This window comes from Scomber japonicus, chromosome 17, assembly GCF_027409825.1.
Source record: "Scomber japonicus isolate fScoJap1 chromosome 17, fScoJap1.pri, whole genome shotgun sequence".
In the NCBI taxonomy this organism is placed as follows: Eukaryota; Metazoa; Chordata; class Actinopteri; order Scombriformes; family Scombridae; genus Scomber; species Scomber japonicus.
The window spans coordinates 12,243,570-12,263,653 of record NC_070594.1 but is presented as its reverse complement, the minus strand read 5'-3'; the positions used below and the strand labels follow the sequence as shown (position 1 = coordinate 12,263,653).

The following is a 20,084-nucleotide window of genomic DNA, read 5'->3' as shown; positions in this document are numbered from 1 at the left end:
GATTTCTGGTCATGTAAGTTAAAGACCATCAGTCTCCATAAATTTGGATTATGTGTGTTGCTGCAGTATGAAGAGCAGAACTGGATCATGACAAGCTGTTGTATCATCAGTTTTTTCTGTTTCCACTTCTCAGGTGTCAAAAAAAAATTAAAGGTTGGCACATGTGGAGGAAGATTAGTTTGGGGTTTCACACTATTGAACCTGTTTATTAAATCAAATCTCTTGCAACATTTGTAAGTAAATAATCAAATATTTATTTGAAATCCATGAGAACCAAACTTGTGTTTCCAAAACCTAAAAATAAGATAACCAGCATAAAACTAGCATCAACTAGATGTATTTTACAGATTAATCCTGTCTCTTACATGTTCATATTGCATATTGACTAAATTGCAACAGCGAAAGCATTTTGGAGGAAGCTGCTGGCTGAATTATGTTTTCTCTCATCGTAATGACTGATTATTGTTAAATAATGTAAATATATTACACTGAACATATGAGGCAAAAGCACAAAACGCAACTTTTTCATTGACATTTATCTGAACCACAATCTGTCACTAACTTTAACCAAAGTTAAAGACTCAGGACTCAGGATGAGAACCCTGGTCTCTGGAGTCCTGCATCCACCCTGTTTCTTGCTCTAACCAACCATCTTTAGCAGAGTACACACACCACTGTGTAGTTTGATATTAACCACAAAAAAGCCAAGAGTTTCATTTTGGTCTTTGGTCAAGTTACTAACCTGATATTCTGCTTTATAACTGACAAAAGCATCAGACTAAGCTAAAAATTAGAAGCCTGCTTCATTATTCTTATCTAATAAAAAAACTGTAAATCAGTCAGTCTCAGAGCATAACAAATCTGAATATTTGTCCAACTTGGATTTGATTTAAATTTCAATAAAGGCGTGGGACATGGAGATTTGCACTTATCCATTACTTGCTTCTGTTGCAGCTCTTCTCCTCTCCTCTGGACACTCTCTGGGCCCATGCGACCTTACAGAGCGGAACGCCTACAGCAGTCAAGGGAGTTGTAGCCGTGCCTCTAAATTAAATACAACTCTCAGAGGGGAGAACGCTCATGGCCACCCATACACTGACAGCATGCTAACATTACTTCTGCCATCATAAGACATATTCTTTAAATATAGCATTACTATAGGCAAACACACACGCAGATGGGGATGAATAAGCACACACAAAGACATCATATGCACACACACACAAACTGTTTTGGGGTGTATGTGTGTGCCTCTCCTGTTTGTGTTGGTGAAAGTCCACTAGATTTATCTGTTAGCGCTCAGAGGCCAGTGTGTGTGGTATCCAAACACACAGTGGAATTATGGGAGATGCGGTCAAAGGTCAAGGCCAGACACACACTACAGTGTGAGTATGTGTGTGTGTGTATGTTGTAGGAGTGATGAAACAGTTTCATCAGGGAGGGCGCTCTGCACGGATCATCAGGCGTGTGATGGAAGGTGTTCACGAGGAATTTAGATTAGCACTGAGAGAAAACAAATGAGAGGAGAGGATGAAGGAGAAAGAGCGAGGAGGGAGGGGAGAGCTTACAGCGACATTAGTTCTGTTCCAGAAAACACCACGAAGGACCTGAATAGATGGTCTTCGCTGGTCCACCCAGTTTTAAGTACCAGAAAAAGGACAGGGAACTTGAGTGAGGCTGCGTCAGACTTCTTGGATTGGGCAGAGTCATGTTGTTTTGTTCTGGGTCTTGAGGCTATGTCTATATATAAATATATGATACCCAAGTGGATCCAGGGGAACTTGCTGTCAGCTCTCATAATGTGTTGAGTCATGAGTATCAGAGGAGAAAAATGTGCTTAAGCAAGACAGTTTGAACTATTGCAGGGAAAGTTATGTGTCTACTTGTTAATTGGTGCTGCATCATCAGGAGAGGTATGATGTAGTCATTTTCATCGAGACTGAAACTAACAAAGTCGTCTTCAGAAGTCTAAATCATTTGGCTTCTACAGTTGAACATTTGACTAACACTCGTTGGTGTTGTGAGTCAACTCTGTCTTCCTGTTTGCAAAGCAGCATCCTCTATCACTAAAACAGTTCAAATCACTGAGTCATGCATCACATATAAAGTGGGGGTTGAGGAGAAATGTGATTACTCACCTGCCTTGGGTATACATGGATTTACAGTAACCACATTACTAAACTACAGTCTGCAGTACCTGATTTCTCTCCTTATGGTTAGCTCAAGTGTTCATATTGCATCAACTGAAATCTTACTATCCCATCTGTACGCCAGACTTCTGAAAACCATTTCTATTATTCTGACTCTCAAAGGTTATCACACTGTGCCATCCTGCAGTGCAGCACACTCATGCTTCAAGTGAAAAAAGGTGAAATGTAAGGTTCATAAGAAATCCAGCAACAATGCACACACAGAAAGAAACATATTTTCATTCAATGCTAAATATACATTGCTGACAAGTCCAAAATGTGAAATCATGTGTGAAAATATGTATGAGAGGTGGTGGGAACGTGAGAGGAAGAGAGAGACTAACTCCTTTGGTTGAGCGGGCTTTATAGTGCATCACCACTACCAGCAGGTCATGAACTCTGCTTGCACTCTGTTTTATTTCAATTACAGACACAAGGCCTTGTATCTCTACATATGTATGTGTGTGTGTGTATGTGTGTGTGTGGACTGAGATGGAGTGTGAATGGTGTTTATTTGGTCATGGGTCTAAACCGGATGGAAAGGTGTGGGTAATAGCAGCACTGGGAGATGATATCATGAGCATACACACACACGTACGCACACATGCGCGTGTGACCGTCAGTACTATATAGTCTTACTGGGAGAGGGGCTCATGCTACATTGGCGTCCGAATGCCGTGTCCTTCCTTACAGTGTCTCCTGCAGTGGGTTGGTCATGGGAACGAAGCCCGCTCACATGAGTAAGCTGACAGGCAAGCATCTGTGTCTTAAACAAGGTAGTTATTACTTGTTCCAGTTTGATTCTACTTCTTATTCCTCGAATTTAGTTTTTTTCCTAATATTTCCTGCTACTATAGACAATCTACTGTATGAGATATATTTATTCACGAATCCATGAATTCAAGTCAAAGATACAGTAGATGCTACAGGATCAGTATACCAGCAGCAGCTAAAAGGATACAGAATCAACTAAAAACAAGTTTATACACATTGTATGTCATTTTTGGTCTTTAAATCTCTTGACTAAACTCCACTCCGTGTTTTCCTCATCACATCTTTAGATTTCTGTCCATTTTTACTTGGACTTGCTTTCAAACTGTACAATTGAACAAATCATTATAATCCTGACCTGACAATAACCTCTGCAGCCCAGATTATAGACTCTGCCCGTATAATATCAGAGGGGTGAATTGTTGTCAGCAGTTTAGCGCCCTGATGCTAACACAACCACAACTGCAAACACAAGTCACATACGTGTCTAAACAGAGCAGAACCAGAAACCAACAGTGACCATCACACAGCAACTCGTTACAGATGAAACAGATGAAGCTGCTTCTCACAGCCGATCTCATCTGTCCTTCTGCCCCCGTAAAGATCCCGACTCGGATAGTCTTGCCTCACTGCAGGTCTAAGTGTAAGCTTGGGTGTGAGTGGAAAGACTCTGGGGAGAGGCAGGGAGAAAGACATTGGAGATTGGAACAGACCAAAGCAGAGAAATAGAGAGATGTGTACGCAGATTAGGCTCGCCCTTGGCGCCTGTCTGTGGTTCCAGTGAACTAATGTGTCACCCGGATCCTGAGGGTGCTGACAGCAGTGCTGAGGAAAAAAGTTTGTTGATGCTACTTCGAGTTATTTTTCTCTTTTTATGATCTGGGAAGCGTCTGTTTTTCTTTGCAGGAATAGATAGTGGGAGAAGAAAAATGAGCACAGATGTCATTAGTCTTCACCTCTTTAACTAGCTAGTTTTCTTTGTTTTAAACTTACAGTACAGCTGCCAATGCAAGTGATTCTTTTTTATTTTATTTTGTATATCGGTTGTTTCTATCTGTTCTGCTGTAAACTTAGGGCTTAGTCTCTTTGACCCCATGTAGCCTTAGGGGTGAGTATAATTAAAAAACACATGCTGTGTAGACAAGCATCATTCAAACATACACAGCTGTAACTTTTGGCATGGTTTTCAAAGATACCAAATGATGATATCATGTTGGATCACAGTAAAAAAAAAAAGAAAAAAGAAGTGTATCAAATGGTGCACAAGATGAACAGAATATTATAACCTTGCGCACCAGATGGTTTGTTACGCAGAACCATCTGAGAAGTTGTACATGGAAACCGTTTGGGGAAAAAGGGCAGACATTTTCAAAAAATACTTGGCAGGTGACTGGATGAACCATCTGTCTATCACCATCTTGTCTTATGAGGCAGCTGGATTCGCACAAGATCACACGGGAATCCTCATAGGACGCTGATTGGTCACGAGCGCTCAAGCCTGACGAGATGGATTCTTGTGTGATCTCATGATGTTGTGAATCTCACAATTCCAGCTGCCTCGCAAGGTAAAGAATACTCACCTGCAATTAAAATGACCCCTTAAATGTGAAAAATTCCCACTCAAGATTCCCTTTCACGACATGGGATTATAATTTAAATAATATTTGAATAAATGTATTTATTCAAAACTTGGAGGGGAAGGAAAAGAAGGAAAACTACCACTTGTATAGTCATAATCATTGGCATTGTTCTGATAACATTGTAGTCACATCATACATTGTACTCGTGACATTACAATGGGGCAAAATCAGGGCATTAGAAACTAAGTTTTGCTGCTACATTATTTGGAGGTAAAACTGAAATGTAATGCTTCTGTAATGCAGCTAATAATCCATTTCCGCACAGAAAAACTATTTAAGATGTAGTAAGTGATAATAATCCTATATATTTTTGGTCAAAATCACCGATTCTCTCCTCACTGTCACTAGCTGTCCCTTCTAAGTGCGCGCTGAAAAAAAGTCCGGTCTTAATACACAGCCTGGGCTCCACAATGCTCCAGCCAATCAGAGACAGGGAGCGTTCACGGTCAGACGGTACGTAGTGTCAGCACGAGAAATGTCTGGTGCAAACATAGTGGAGACGGAGAGGTGACCAAGAAACATCCAGAGAGGACAAAGTTAGAACATTTAATATAAAAGAAGGACTTTGACCAGTCAAGGACTCGCGGACACATCGGTGTGGTTTTATAACGGCGGAGGGATTGACGGAGACCCGGATGAAGACCCGGATGGAGACCAAGCAGAGGAGCGGAGAGTGAAGGTGGACGCTGATCTGCCCGACAGGTGAGTAACATCAGCGCTGCTTCACATAAACTGTAATGTTACCTGCTGACATTCAGCTCACTGTCTAGTTAGTCAGGATGTTGTTGTTGTTGTTGTTGTTGTGATGTTATCTGTAAAGTAGCAGAGTTGTTACTAGAGCTGTTTGATGCTCTGCACATTAGCTTCACAGCTAACGTTAGCAGCGTGCTAACGTAACCTACAACGTAGCTGCTGTATAGTTGCTCGCTGTGTATCTGCTGTTTGTTCACTGCTTTCAAAGTGTTTACAGTCATGAAGACATATAAACACAGGTTTGCTATCACAATAATCTCACATGAGATTGAGACGCGGTCTGGTGTTAGCCAGGCTAGCCACCTGTACTATCAGAGAAATAAATGCTCCTATCAAACTAAAGCTAACAGTAGCACAGGGAGCTCATGTTGTAGTGTTACACGGGCCGGCTTTGTTTGGTTCAATGTAAAAGTTAAGCTAACTTACCGTCCCGCAGCAGACGCTTCAGACTCCGCCATGTTGGTCAGCTTGCGCAGTGGTTACGTCGATTACCATGACAATGCGCGTCCATGAACTTCGATGGTGAAGCCCCAGAAGGAGCACTCGGGAGGGGCGGGGTGTTGTTTTGGTTTTCACTCAAATATTAACAACTTTTCTCCTCGTTTTTTCCCACATCGCTTACTATAGCTTTAAGCTACACAATTGTGGCAAGTACTAGAGGCCAAAGTTGAACCTGGATCAGTCCGTTAACTGTGATGGATGTTTACAGCTGAGTTTGGGTCATAATTGTACTGTTCACCTGTGTTTTCACCTGTTGGACTCTTACCAACATGTTTGATTGTCTTACTGGCTGTGTTTGTTTCTTCACTGAGCCTGGATCTCAGAAATTATCTTTGTTAGTAAATAGTTGTTTTTTACTTAAGGAGTCAATGACCAATGCTACAAAAATGAAACGCAAGTTGTAATAAATTCTAGTTTTCCTAATAAACTTGTTCAGGACAGGTTTCTGTTTTTTACCCAGGGAAGCTAGTTTGTAGCTGTCTTAAGTAGGTATGAGGTAAAGAAAACAGACTGAAATTTAATATGACACAGTATCTGGTTTAGCTTAACATGCTGTTGTGAAAAAGAGCACTGTGCATCAAGGCTTACAGTATGAGAAAAATCCCAAACTGTCTTCTTTTTCTGTTTCTCCTTTTGCTTCATCACGTATGGCAAATGTGCACATGACTGTGTAAGTGTAAGGGTGTGTGTCTGTGTGCATTTGTGTATATGTTACTAGGTGACACACATGGTTTTCCCATATCTCTTTTACAGCCTTTTGCTGTGTAACTCTGACCAGTGTCTAACCATCTGTCCTGCTCTCTGGATGCCTGTAATAACCACTCACCCCACCCCCCACCCCACCCCGTCCTCTCTGCCCTCATCACCTTGGACCCTCTCTCCTAGCTTCACGAGTGACCACCAAAGGAAAGCAGTGCAGCAACAGGAACTAAAACTTCAACAGAAATAACAAAGAAAATGATTTCGGGATTGACAGAAAGGATGCAAGGAATAAAAATAAAACGTGAGAACTATATAACTTAAGTGATATGTAAAGTGATAGTATGAGAGGTTTAACAGCAGACAGTCACTTACACACAGAATATGCATTTCTCTCACACACACACACACACACCCACAAAAGCACATACATACATGCGCTTGTGAAGCGGTTTATTTCATTTCCTTCACACCTTCACACCTGCGTGGCAGACACTGGCCTCGCTAGATGATAGCACGAACATACACGCATACATACACACTATCTAGACACAATATAATAAAGGAGACAAAGACATGCATTCACAACCACTCAGTTATCAAAATGACACAGTTGGGAAAAGTTGCAGCTGTAGGGAGGGAACCATAAGTTTATCGGAAGAGATAAAAACATGCATACACTGAGGCTGATGTTAGAAGGACATAGATGGGTTTTTGTAAGTTGCTGTGCATGTGTATAAATATACTGTATGTTAATGGTGAATTGTATCCTAGTTTATTTACAGTACAAATGTGCATGTTCAAACACCAACTCTTACACATAAACACACACACACAGACACACATGTATCAGCAAAGGAGGTGTGAACAGGATGGGAGTTAGCATATGTCACATGAATCTATAGATAAACACAGTAACTTAAGCCAACTAAATAAAAAGTCAGTGTATTGGTGCTATTTACTACAGCCTATTAAAAATAATAGCTTGGAGAGGTGTTGCTTGGAAACCTTCTAAATACAGTGTCTAGTTCTGTGCAACTGTTTCGAAGTTGGGTGTCAAGTTGCGTCGTCTGAGCCCAACCCAGGATACTTTACATACTGTACTGTATCTGTGTGCGTGCAAGTATGATTATGAATACAGCTGTGTGTATGTATATGTGTTTGACTGTGAAGTGTCAACATGTAAATAACTTTTACAGCCATATTATAAAGAACAGGTAAACTTAATACCTGCAGTCCAATGACTTTGATCGAATGTGGAGCTTTTGTGTGTTTGTTGGCAGGCTTAGTGGATCATTCTGAAGTGGATTTGACTTAATGGTGTTGTTTTTTAAAAAGTTATATATTTCCCAGGTGTACCCCAACTCCATGACTTATAAACATGACTGCCTATAAACTTTTGTTTAAGTTGTTTGCGTAATATTACTACTGCACGATTTCTAAATGGATCAGTATCAGCTCTATACAGTTGTTTTTTGTTTGTAATCCTTATCATTATTATTATTGTTGTTGTTGTTGTTGTTGTAAAAGCTACCATATACACGTATGTCCTCAGATAAGCCAATGCCTGATTATGCTCTGGTTAAACATTGTTATCTGTTCCTACAGCTGGGAATTATGAAAAAATGAACAGCTGAGCAGAAAGAACAAATAAACAGGAGCCTGTTGTTTCAGAGAAAATATTTCAGGTTAAAATGAACATTTTGCAGTCATTTCAGCAACACTCAACGCTTGTATTTTTTAAAAAGCACATATTTGGGTATTGTATGCCTTTATTGGATAGCAACAGTTGACAGTTGACAGATGATGGAGAGAGGGGGGGGGGGGGGGGGGACATACAACAAAAGTCCTCTGCATGGTGGAATCAAACCACTGAAGTTGCTGCTATGTGGCATGCATCGTAACCAGCAGGCTAATGCAAATACTGATCTGCTGTACTTCATTCATACTTTAATATATAAGCAGGTATCCAAATGCTTCCTATCATAGCAGATTAACACTAATGTGTGTATTTAAAAACAAACCTATAATAAATATGAGGAGGACAGGAGAAAAACTTAAGTGGAAACTAAAGTGATTTACATTGGCAAATTAACAATCTGGACCTCCCTATTGAAAGTTTACAGAACTCTTTATATATAATTCAATTTTATTTTGAGAAATATTTAATTACATACATATTTTCTGTAAAAGATTGGTTACCCTTGATGTTAAACCTCAGTGTGAGTCTTCATGTACACGTGTGTTATGTTTAACAGGCTCATTTCCGCAGATTTCGATGTGGATGTTTTTGTCTGTTTTAAATCCCTGTGGAAATCCAACCGTTGCTTTTCTTTCTATAAACCTCATAGTCAAAATACACTTGTTTAGGCTGCATAGGGATTACACAGGAGTTAGCCAGGGCCAGAGTATGCTGGGGGGGTGTTAGTGGATCGGTAAAGGTAGAGGGGTGTCTGGAAAACATTATAGAAAGGGAGTTAAGAAGCATAGTATTTGACAGATTTTTATTTAAGGTTAGGTGGTTTTTGGTTTGAAGATGAATTTTGCAGGTGTTGGACAAAAACCTTGCAGCTCCTTCAGGGATTTACATAAAATAACATGGACATTTTATGCTTTTCTTATATAACACAATAGGATCTTGGTTTTGTTGTTGTCTCATCACAGACCATTGTGTAACATCCTAAAATGATAATGTATTGTGTAGGGATTATTTACTGCTTTCTTGGCTTGTTCATATCCTCTCAACTCAAATTACACTCTCGTAAAATATTTCAGATGTGGTTTGAAGGCAAGAAGAAAGCTTTGGAGACTTGTGTACTACATTGCTGACATTAATATGATGCTATTCTAGTGTATTCTGCTTTGTTCTCATTTTTCATTTGAGTAAGCTAAAGGAGCTTCCCACTGATCCCCGGCCAAATGAAAGATAGAAGGAAATAAATAGTGGGTGTTGTAGTGTGAGCGAGTAGCTGCTGCTCCAGTCTGGGCAGTGTGCTGTGGAGTTAATTAGGCGTATCAGGGACTAATCCCTCTCCAGGGTCATCTGCTGGGGTCAGGCCTAAAATGAGAAAGGTCACAGCAACATCCGGCTCAACGCATTAATGATGAGGCTCATACTGTAGACCTGTGTGTGTGTGTGTGTGTGGGTTTGAGAGAGTGGATTGTGTCTGTGATGTGTTAGTATAAATAAGTAATTGTTGAAGAAGTTCTCAAATGTCTATAGCAAGTCTGCTTATGTCTTAAAATGACTCGTTAGCTCACTTAGCTGTAAATGCCTGCTTTCTATCCCTGTCAGAGGCTGTTGTATCATTTTTGGTGTGTTTATTTGCTGGCCAAATGGTAGCAGATGGAAAATTATTGATGATTGGCCTCCGATCACTATTATTGATCCCTGTTTACAGTGAAGAGGATTTACTGTTTTCAGCTGAGCAGACACTCAAACACACTGAGGGAGCTACTGTAGCCCGCAGGGGACGAAATGCTCTGTGTGTGTACAGCAGTGTGTGTGACTGCTGAGCAAGGACAGGGATTAACACGATACCCATATACACGTGTTGGCAAACACAGACAAGCTAACACATTCACAATGATGCACTAACATACACACATACCACAGACATACACACATAATTACATTCACTGACCCAAAAACAGATTGATCAGGGGTAGAAGCTAAGGCTGATTAAGAGAATGCTGTTTAGCTGCAGAAGAGATCACATCAGACCTGGATTTACATTTAAATACCTTACCTTATACCTAACAGTTACTCTTGTTTTCATACACGTTTCATATCAGCCCCTTCGATAGCTCAGTTGGTAGAGCGGAGGACTGTAGAGGAATAACAACAGACATCCTTAGGTCGCTGGTTCAAATCCGGCTCGAAGGAGGTGATGTTTTGGGGCAACTGTGGTTGAGGAGGTAGACTGAATAAACTAAACAGTAGTAGAGTTGTTGGTTCGATTCCCAGCTCCTCATGTCGATTTTCACAATGGTGCCACAAAAGAGACTGTACCTCTTCAGTTGGTCAAATGTCTGTTTTGCGGCCATTTGTCTTATGTGATCACTTATATGGTATTAAGCACAGTCATAATCAATATTAAGTTATGATCATTTTTGTAGACTGCTCAACTGCCCCTTCGATAGCTCAGTTGGTAGAGCGGAGGACTGTAGAGGAATAACAGTAGACATCCTTAGGTCGCTGGTTCAAATCCGGCTCGAAGGAGGTGATGTTTTGGGGCAACTGTGTGTGGTTTCGAAGATAGACTGAATAAACTAAACAGTAGTAGGTAGGGTTGTTGGTTCGACTCCCAGCTCCTCATGTCATCATTCAGAATGATACCACAAAAGAGACTTTGCCTCGTCAGCTGCTAAACGTCTTTTCTGTGGTCACTGATACGGTTTTTAGCACAGTCAAAATCAATTTTGAGTTATGATCATTTTTGTAGACTGCACATCTGCCCCTTCGATAGCTCAGTTGGTAGAGCGGAGGACTGTAGAGGGATAACAATAGACATCCTTAGGTCGCTGGTTCAAATCCGGCTCGAAGGAGGTGATGTTTTGGGGCAACTGTGGTTGAGGAGGTAGACTGAATAAACTAAACAGTAGTAGAGTTGTTGGTTCGACTCCCAGCTCCTTATGTCGACCTTCACAATGGTACCACAAAAGAGACTGTACCTCTTCAGTTGGTCGAACGTCTGTTTTGCGGCCATTTGTCTTATGTGATCACTTATATGGTATTAAGCACAGTCATAATCAATATTAAGTTATGTCATTTTTGTAGACTGCACACCTGCCCCTTCGATAGCTCAGTTGGTAGAGCGGAGGACTGTAGAGGAGTAACAGTAGACATCCTTAGGTCGCTGGTTCAAATCCGGCTCGAAGGAGGTGATGTTTTGGGGCAACTGTGTGTGGTTTAGAAGATAGACTGAATAAACTAAACAGTAGTAGGTAGGGTTGTTGGTTCGACTCCCAGCTCCTCATGTTGACTTTCACAATGGTGCCACAAAAGAGACTGTACCTCTTCAGTTCAGACTCCAGAGGAAAAACAATAGACATCCTTAGGTCACTGGTTCAAATCAGGCTCGAAGGAGATGATGTTAAAAAATGCTAATCAGTGTATAAAATATCCCTTGTATTGATGTGGCATTTTGTATTACTAAACCACACAAAGAAACAAGTTACCTTTCGTGCCACCTGTTCTATTTCAATCTTCACTCTTTCTTTGATGTTGAGACATTCTCTGTACTTATGTAGTCAGTCTTGAATCTAGGATCAAGGAACAATGTAATGTCCAGTAGCTCCTGTGTGGCTGGGTCGCTGTATTTATCATCAATGTAGCCAAGAGCTCTTCATTTTATTTCCTTGGTAAGATCTGTGTCCTCATCACTTTCAGTCAGGGTTGATGTTCTCAGGAGATGGAGAACTGGCTTCAGGCTTCAGGTATGACACATTTACATAGGCTTCACCGGACAGGGCATCTGTAAACTCCTGAAGATTACCAAGGGCATTGTTTATGGATTCAAGGACATCTGTGTCCTGCCAAGTGGGGACCAGGTGACGTGTCTTCTTGTCTTCAGACAGAACCTGAGACAACACCTTGCTCTGCCCCAACACCCTCTCAATCATTTTTTGCCTTGAGCCCCATCTTGTCAGACACTCTGTAATCAGTGAGTGCTCGGGTAAATGTAATTCTTACTGTGCCTTTTTCAGTGCTGTCTTCTTTTTCCAGCTATGAGAGAAGACACCAACCACCTGTTTGCAAAATCCTGTTGCCCGTTTAACTCTTGCATCATCTTTAACAGTATTTTCCCAAACTCCACAACAGAGAAGGCTCTATTTTTGTTTTATGACGTTTCTTATTATTTAGTTTGCAGCAGAGTTGCCTTCATTAGAAGTCTGTCCGGTGGGCTTCAGCTCAAAAGAGAAACAGAGTTGATGAAGTTTACTTTTGAATTGTAACTTGTTTATGTGAAGACATGGATAATTTTACTGATTTAATAAAGTCAAGACTTAATCAAAACAGGATTAATTTCACAAACCACCTTCATTTCAGTTAGTTCAGACTTAAATAGCTTTTTTAATGTGGACAATTTGACTTGTTATAACAGTAATAGCACAGGTGTAGCTAATAACATGAATAATTGCTCTGTTCAAATAAGCTCTGACAATGAGCCAGCATGAGCGTAAGCAGCACTCTGGCATATCATGCGTAAATGCAATGTAGCCATAATTAATGTTATTAACTACACCTGTGCTTGACAAGTCAAAATGAACAATATGAGGAAAAGGCTGTGTTGCAAGTCTGCTGTTTCACTGCATTTACTTTTTTATTACAACAGCTATAGGGAAATAGCATATAGAAATAGTGTAGACAGAGTAATACATAAATGTAGATTTCAGAAACTTGGTTATTGGTCTGCTAGTTATGACGTCTTTAAAGTGGAATTACTAAGATGTGGTAAGGGTGGCCTATGAGTGACACACTGGCCAGTGCACATGTTAAATATAAATGCTCATAACAGTATAAACACTGTATCATAAATTATAGTTATGATTAATGAGGATGTACTGTATCACATCAAGCTTTTTAAAATCAAATCAGCCGTGTCTTTATCCAATCAAGTTATACATGACACATTAACACGACACAATAATTATACTTTCATGAAGTGTGTCATTTTTGTGATTTTCCACCGCTCATACTATTTGTTCATAATGTAATTTTAAATCCTATCTTTGACTATTGACACATCAACAACCCTCACATCAAGTAGAATCTGGAGCCAAAAGGAAAGCTAGAAGGGGCAATAGAAACCAAAGTGAAGTCAGCTTTCGAAGATAGATCATAAATGTTTGGAAATACACCCTCTGAAGTATTTATGTTATAAATAATAGGGGCAATAAAGAGGTAATGATGTGATTTAAGGTATGACGAATTGCAGAATGAACTGTACCAAATGGAAGGTTGTGATTAAAAACTATATATGGCCAATTTTCTTCAGGCAGAGGCCAAGTTGTGATTAAACAACGGCTGTTTTGAATTTTAATACTGAAATACTTACTTCATGATTTTATCTAAATTCATTTCTGGAAACCAGCATTGTTTCTAACATGAAGCAGAAGCTCAATAAAGGTTATAAAGGTTTATTTAGAGTTAAACTTGCTAACTCTGTTTTATAAAGACCTATAAGATATTATTATCATGAATATCGTTTTCCGTTCATATGCAATTCATCAAATATAAACAGAAACTGTAACACCAGCACAATCTGCCTTGTGATTGGTTGCAACAAGGCCCGAGTGTGGTTGGCTGGGAGCCAGTGTGATTGACAGCCCTACCTGGGTGGTAGGAGGCAGTGACAGCTTTGTCGCTGTGGAAACAAACACAGCAAGCCGGCTGGCCAATCAGAGTTCACTGAGCGCCCCGGGGATTCATCTAACACATGCTGAAGATTTCCTCAAGACCAAAACACACATAAACCCACACACATATTCTTCTATGTGCTGTGCTGCATTTCTGGATATATGAGTGTATATGTGCTAAAGTTTATTTGTGTGCATGTGAGTCTGTATGTGTGTCTGTTCATGTGTGTTGAGTTAATGTGTGTGTTCTCTCCGTGTGGTGTGGTCTTCTGTCGACACCGTCTCTGGGTCGTTGACGTAGTTGTCATGGGAGAGTGCTCCCTGGTCCTGTGCGCACACATATACACTCACACACTCACATGCACACACACCGGGGGACAGGGGTCAGCTTGTATTAAAAGACCAAATAAACGAAGCTTTCCACACCACCAACCCACCGCAGACAAGACAAGCAGACAGAAAACGAGAACGACACGGGAGAACGTGCGTGTGTGCGTGCGTGTGTGTGTGCGTGTGTGGAGGTAGAGGAGCAGTAAAAGGAAATTTCTTGGGGCAACAGGTTGGTTTGGCGTTTAAGGTGAGTGTTCCTCACCTATAGGAGGTGAGGTCAACTTCACCTGCCCTGCTAAAGGGCCCTTGAGCCAGACATTATATCCTAACCAGCTCCAGGAGTGTCATTCTGTAGTTTACCTGACCTTTGACCTTGCTGTAAGGATATAGGGAAGAGTATAGGTCACCATAGAAAATCAATGTGTAGATGTACATTAGTAGAATTTGTCATTCAGCCTAAGCGTTTTGTCTCTATGTAGAAAAAAATAGATATAGTGGAGCGTCTGAGCTTCTCATCAGGCTGGCTGCCATTTTTATTTTGGCTGCACTGTACTGGTATTCCCTCAGTCCAGCTTGTATGATCACTCTATGTAAAAGACATGATCATAAAGCTGTGTATGTTTTAGAGTCTTAGATTGTGTGTGTAAATGTGCAAGTGGTCTTTCCCTCTCTGTGTTACACTTAGCAAGGAGAATCAGAAATCAGAAGGCAAATAATTGTACAGTATCTCACATTTTAATTATTATTTTTTACTTGTTCTTAACTCTACAACGTTGCTCCTATACTTCTTTTTCCAAGTCAACCATCTTCTTCTCCCCCGTCCCTTTTTCTGTCACTCTTTTCTCCTTTTTTCTCTGTGTATTTGTCTTTCTTTCCACTTTCATTTTGCTTGCTTTATCACATCTCCTTTCAGCTCCTCTTGTCTTTTTTTCCTTTCTTTGTTTATTTCATTCTTTCTCCTTCTTCCTCTCTGTTTATGTGTCCTTCCCCCATGTCCGTCCTTTTTTCTCTGTCCTTTTTGCTCTCTTGTCTCTTTCTCTCCCTCTCTTACTGTCATAAATCACTCTCTTGTTGGCTGTTGAAGTGTGAGGAATGGCAGATCTGATGGTTTCTCACAGCTGTTGCAGGCTTTCCCAGGTTCACCTCACCACACTGCCCTCTGTGGTCCTGGCTTTCAGACCTGCAGGCAAAATATACAAAACATGAATAGGTCTTTAAATATTTGAACTGCTTTGATGTGTGCCTGATTTATCTTGCCGGATCCTCCAACAATTGAACACATCTCATGTAAAAATAGGACAAATCAGGCACTGCTTTTTAAGCAAACAAGTCAGACTCGGCTCTACTGGATTTTTGAAACATTTTATTATTCTAAATTAAAGGTAATCTTCATTTCTCTTCATCACAATATTTAACCCTAACCTTCACTCATCGCCAGTACAGTGATAGTAGGTACACAAAGTGTTATCACTCACAATGATTGCTCTATTTTAACTCATTTGTCTAGACGGACCTGTGGGAACATTCTGGTTTTAAACAGTGGTGCAGTTTCATAAAGGTGGTTGAATTGAGGTTGAGCGAATATATATGCCAGCTCGGGACCTTATAACATTTTTCAAACTTTTTGACTTTAATCAACAAGTAATGCCACACTTTAAGACAATGATTTTCACATTTAAAGGAATAGTTTATAGGCTTATTAGCTTTCTTGCTGAGAAATTGATAGATCAATACCACTTTTATGCTTGTACTGCAACTATGCTACAGCCAGTGTATGAAGCTATGGTTAGCCTAATAAATCTACCTACTAACACCTCTAAACCTCACTAATTACCACATTACATCTTGTTTGTTTAATCCAAACAACATTGAAACATATGAATGAAAAGTTATGTGTCACAGGGTGAATTTTCAATTTTCAGTCAGTGCATGTTAAATCCTCTCTTGCAGGTGAAAATTTAATAGATGTATTTTCAGGATTTCTTTGCTTGTGGAATTGTACTCTACATGCCCAGCGCAAACAAATCAATCCAACATCATCCCCTCAAAAGCCCCCTGAAATTTGCAACGTTAATTCATGCCAAACGCTTAGAGGTGGAACATGCAGCAAAATGCTTTACATACTCACACAATAGCCAGCAGATCAACAGTAGCAGAACATGAATTATATGAGAAAATCAGTAACCTTTTACATATTGTCCTTTTTTTTTTTTTTTTTTTTTTTTTTTAACTGTGACGTCTTTTGTGCTGTTAGACTGTTTAAAATTGGCAGCTGAATATTTTCGTAATCGCATCCAAGAAATTAAGAAATCAAATTCTTTGGGGGACTTTGTAAATCATCAGTGGAGTTACTAAAGTGAGATTGAGTATCTTTTCTCCATTGGTCATATAATGTGTAAACATGAGTTATCATTGAATTGTTACCATGGGATATATAAGTGTGAATGCCAAAAACCACAGCCTTACACAGACATTTGAAGCCAGCAATGTTCCTGCATGTGTTGAAAGGGCTGCAGGTGTGTGGAGTCTGTGAATATGACTGCATACATATACATTGCTGCATTTATCCTCACTCTGACTTGGAGCACATAGTCATTTGCTATTCTCATTATTTTATCTATGAGATTTGCCTTCCATGCATTGTTTCCTTAATGGTATTGTAATGTCAGCAGGTAAACATGGTCGGTGTAACTCTGTAAATAGTTGCTCACTGAATCTCTCTTTCCACCTAGTGCCTGTGATTGTGACAGCTCTGTTTTGGTATGAAGACGCAGTGTCCTGTGTCAGCACAGTCTCGCAGCACATTGCCAAATATCCTCTTGCCATTCCCCACCTCTCAGCAGACCTCCTACCCCCAATGACACACACACACACACACACACACACACACACACACACACACACACACACACACACACACACACACACACACACATACACATACAGCCCATTCCTTAGTAGGACTCAGTATGGCCACACCATGTACACATAGCACAGTGTGATCTGATGCCCGGCATGTGACCTATCTGTGTGTGTGTGTGTGTGTGTGTGTGTGTGTGTGTGTATTCGTCACAGGGACAGGAATAAGAATAATCTCAATTGCTGGCGATAATAAAGGAGGATTTGTGATTCTTACTCTCTCAACACATGATGAAAATGATTAAATGTAATGGAGCATTATTACTGATAAAACAAGATATGAATTAAAACCCCTTAAATGTGCTGATAGTGTCTTGTGAGAGACGGAGTTTGCTATAGTCAGACAACCTGCCGTGAAAATCTTTCATACTTTTGTGGCTCTGATTGAAAGAAAAGTCACATAAACACAAAGTAGACGAACATCGGGAGTGTGTATGAGAGTGTGTGTGTGTGTGTGTGTGTGACAAAGAGAAAGAGACAAAGAGACAGCATGCTCTCATGTGTCTCTCACTTTGACTTGTTCAGCAGTTTTCATGTGGCAGTAGCCATCACTCAAACAATGTGACACAGACAAAAGAGAGAGGATCAGGTCATTATTATCACCTACAGGGATAAACAACTTGTGACCTCTTTCCTTCTCACTCCATCCTTCTTCCCCATTCCCTCCCTCCCCACTTTCACTCCCTCTGCGCTCCCTCACCCTGCCTACGCCATCACCCCTCCTCATATCTTTTCCCTGCAACTCCCTCCTCTCGCTCCTCCCTCTCTCCTCGCCCCCATTGAGTGAATAGTGATCATGTCTGGCGTTTCATCGGCTCTTTGCACTTCTCCCCTCTATTAAGATTGATGGGCTGCTTGGCTATAAATGAGCATGCTAAGACTTGGACAGGGCCATGGTCAGGCAAGGGCTACTTCCACACACACATACACACACACATACACACACACACACACACACACACACACACACACACACACATAGACACACACACACACACACGTGGACACTAACATGCACCTTCCCTATTAGCAGCAGAATGTGGGAGCTGAGGCCCAGCAAGGGGCACTATTTTTGTTACATGGAAGCATATATACACACAGACACAAACTTTACACATACAAACACACATACATGCAGACATGACCCTGTCAGTCACCTCCCGTTGTGTCTTCTGCAGATCAGTACCCAACACACTGCTGACAAAGAGTTCCCAAATCTCATGAGGGCTCATACAGTAGATAGTGTGATAGAAATATTACACAAAAATATTTTTTTTATTTCATAGAAACATTTCCAGTTCTGATTTAAGAGCAACATTAATGATATCTTCTAGTTTAGCCGCTGTTCTTTTTCTCCTGTAACTCAGTTCAGGGTCTCAATGGGTTTTTTTCCCCTCTCATCTATCTGTGGTTTCTTCTTTATCTGTGAAATCTACCCATGCTCTCTATAAACTGTAAACCCACTATGTGTAGTTTCAGTCATATATGAGCATGTATGAGTCATATATGAGAGATTTCTGACAAGAGGGCATGTGACAACGTACCGCCGCCAAATGCTAAACATTATTCAGGATTATGCACAATAAGTAGCAGCTCTGGCAAACTGTTCCTCATTAAAACTGAGCTGTACAATTTAATACAAAATTATACACTATTAGGGATTTCTAGATTTTTTTATTTTTATTTCATGGGTATCACATAGGTATCACTGTTTAGCAGGTGCTTAGGTCAAGCATTAATTTAAGTTTCCAAAAAGTCCTCAGCCCTTAAAACTGTCTGCCTAAGGCAGCTGTGAATAACTGTCCTGCATTTGGTGAAGTGTTGGCCACAGTGCTCATAAGAGACAGAGCCACAGAGCACATGGATAACTAACTGATAGACATTTACAAGACATTGAAGAGCCTCTCCTTTCATTTTGGCTCGACAGTCTATCAGACCTTCACAGTGTCTCACATAAGCACATAGTGTCACATACTAACTATGAAGTATACACGTGTATCCACATGAGTGGCTTTTTGTGTATCTGTATATCACCGGACAACCAAGAGAGACAGAGTCAATAGGTGCTCTTGTCCTCTTTGTTGACACGGAAAGATTACAGGAAAATATTCTGTCACAATTATTTCTTCTCATAGGTCAGAGTTCACTGAGTGTCTAATAGAGGATACTGAGAAATATGTGCTGCAGAGCGGACTATAAATCAGCTTAGTGGGGGGAGATTTGATGACAAAGATTTAACAGCTGTAAAGGACATCCAGGGCCTCAGATTCTTGCAACTGTCATCAAATACCCGCTTGGCCATTAACAGGTCACGCAGGAGTAGCTGAGCTGAGCCTGCAACATCCTCGGCATCTCACCCCTCCTCCTGTCACCAGCTGAAGCCCATCAGAGCACAGGTGCACTTCCTGGAAGAGCATCAGGGACAGAGGAGCCCCAGTACTCAGCCCTCTCCTCTCCTCTATATTTTCCCCTCTGTAAATCTTTGACTCTTCAACATTGAGAAACACAGCAACACACAAGCTTCATCTTTCACTAAGATTCCATTGACTCAAGTGTTGACACATATTTTGAAATCATTACGAAATGGGAAAGTCTTTTTGCCTTTACAAAACTTGAGGCTTTTCCTTTATTTCAAGATACGTTTGTCGAAACCGCCATTTGTAATTCTAATATGCTACTCATCAGATATAAACAGACCTCTTTTTCGCCTCTGACGGTTGCAAATTTCTATGCCAAACCTTATTTTGCGCTCCAGGGAACTTTCTTGTCACTGCCCAACATGACCTCACCTGTGGACTCCCCGGTTTATATGCTCGGTCACGAACAGCAGGCCACAACTCCCCTTCTGAGCACGCTCAACCACGTGGTCACATCGTCAGCCCATATGTTAATGCACACTTCAATCACACAGGACGCTTAA

General features: G+C 40.6%; 4 non-coding genes across 4 annotated transcripts; all 4 read left to right on the top strand.

Annotated features, from left to right (window-relative positions):
- The first annotated feature begins 10,350 nt into the window (after window positions 1-10,350).
- On the top strand, window positions 10,351-10,439 carry trnay-gua (transfer RNA tyrosine (anticodon GUA)). The gene is given in 2 exon segments: window positions 10,351-10,387; window positions 10,404-10,439. It is a non-coding gene; the product is annotated as a tRNA-Tyr (tRNA).
- A 247-nt stretch (window positions 10,440-10,686) lies between these two features.
- On the top strand, window positions 10,687-10,775 carry trnay-gua (transfer RNA tyrosine (anticodon GUA)). The gene is given in 2 exon segments: window positions 10,687-10,723; window positions 10,740-10,775. It is a non-coding gene; the product is annotated as a tRNA-Tyr (tRNA).
- Window positions 10,776-11,012: 237 nt separating this feature from the next.
- On the top strand, window positions 11,013-11,101 carry trnay-gua (transfer RNA tyrosine (anticodon GUA)). Its single transcript is given in 2 exon segments — window positions 11,013-11,049; window positions 11,066-11,101. It is a non-coding gene; the product is annotated as a tRNA-Tyr (tRNA).
- Window positions 11,102-11,347: 246 nt separating this feature from the next.
- On the top strand, window positions 11,348-11,436 carry trnay-gua (transfer RNA tyrosine (anticodon GUA)). Its single transcript is given in 2 exon segments — window positions 11,348-11,384; window positions 11,401-11,436. It is a non-coding gene; the product is annotated as a tRNA-Tyr (tRNA).
- The last annotated feature ends 8,648 nt before the right edge of the window (window positions 11,437-20,084 follow it).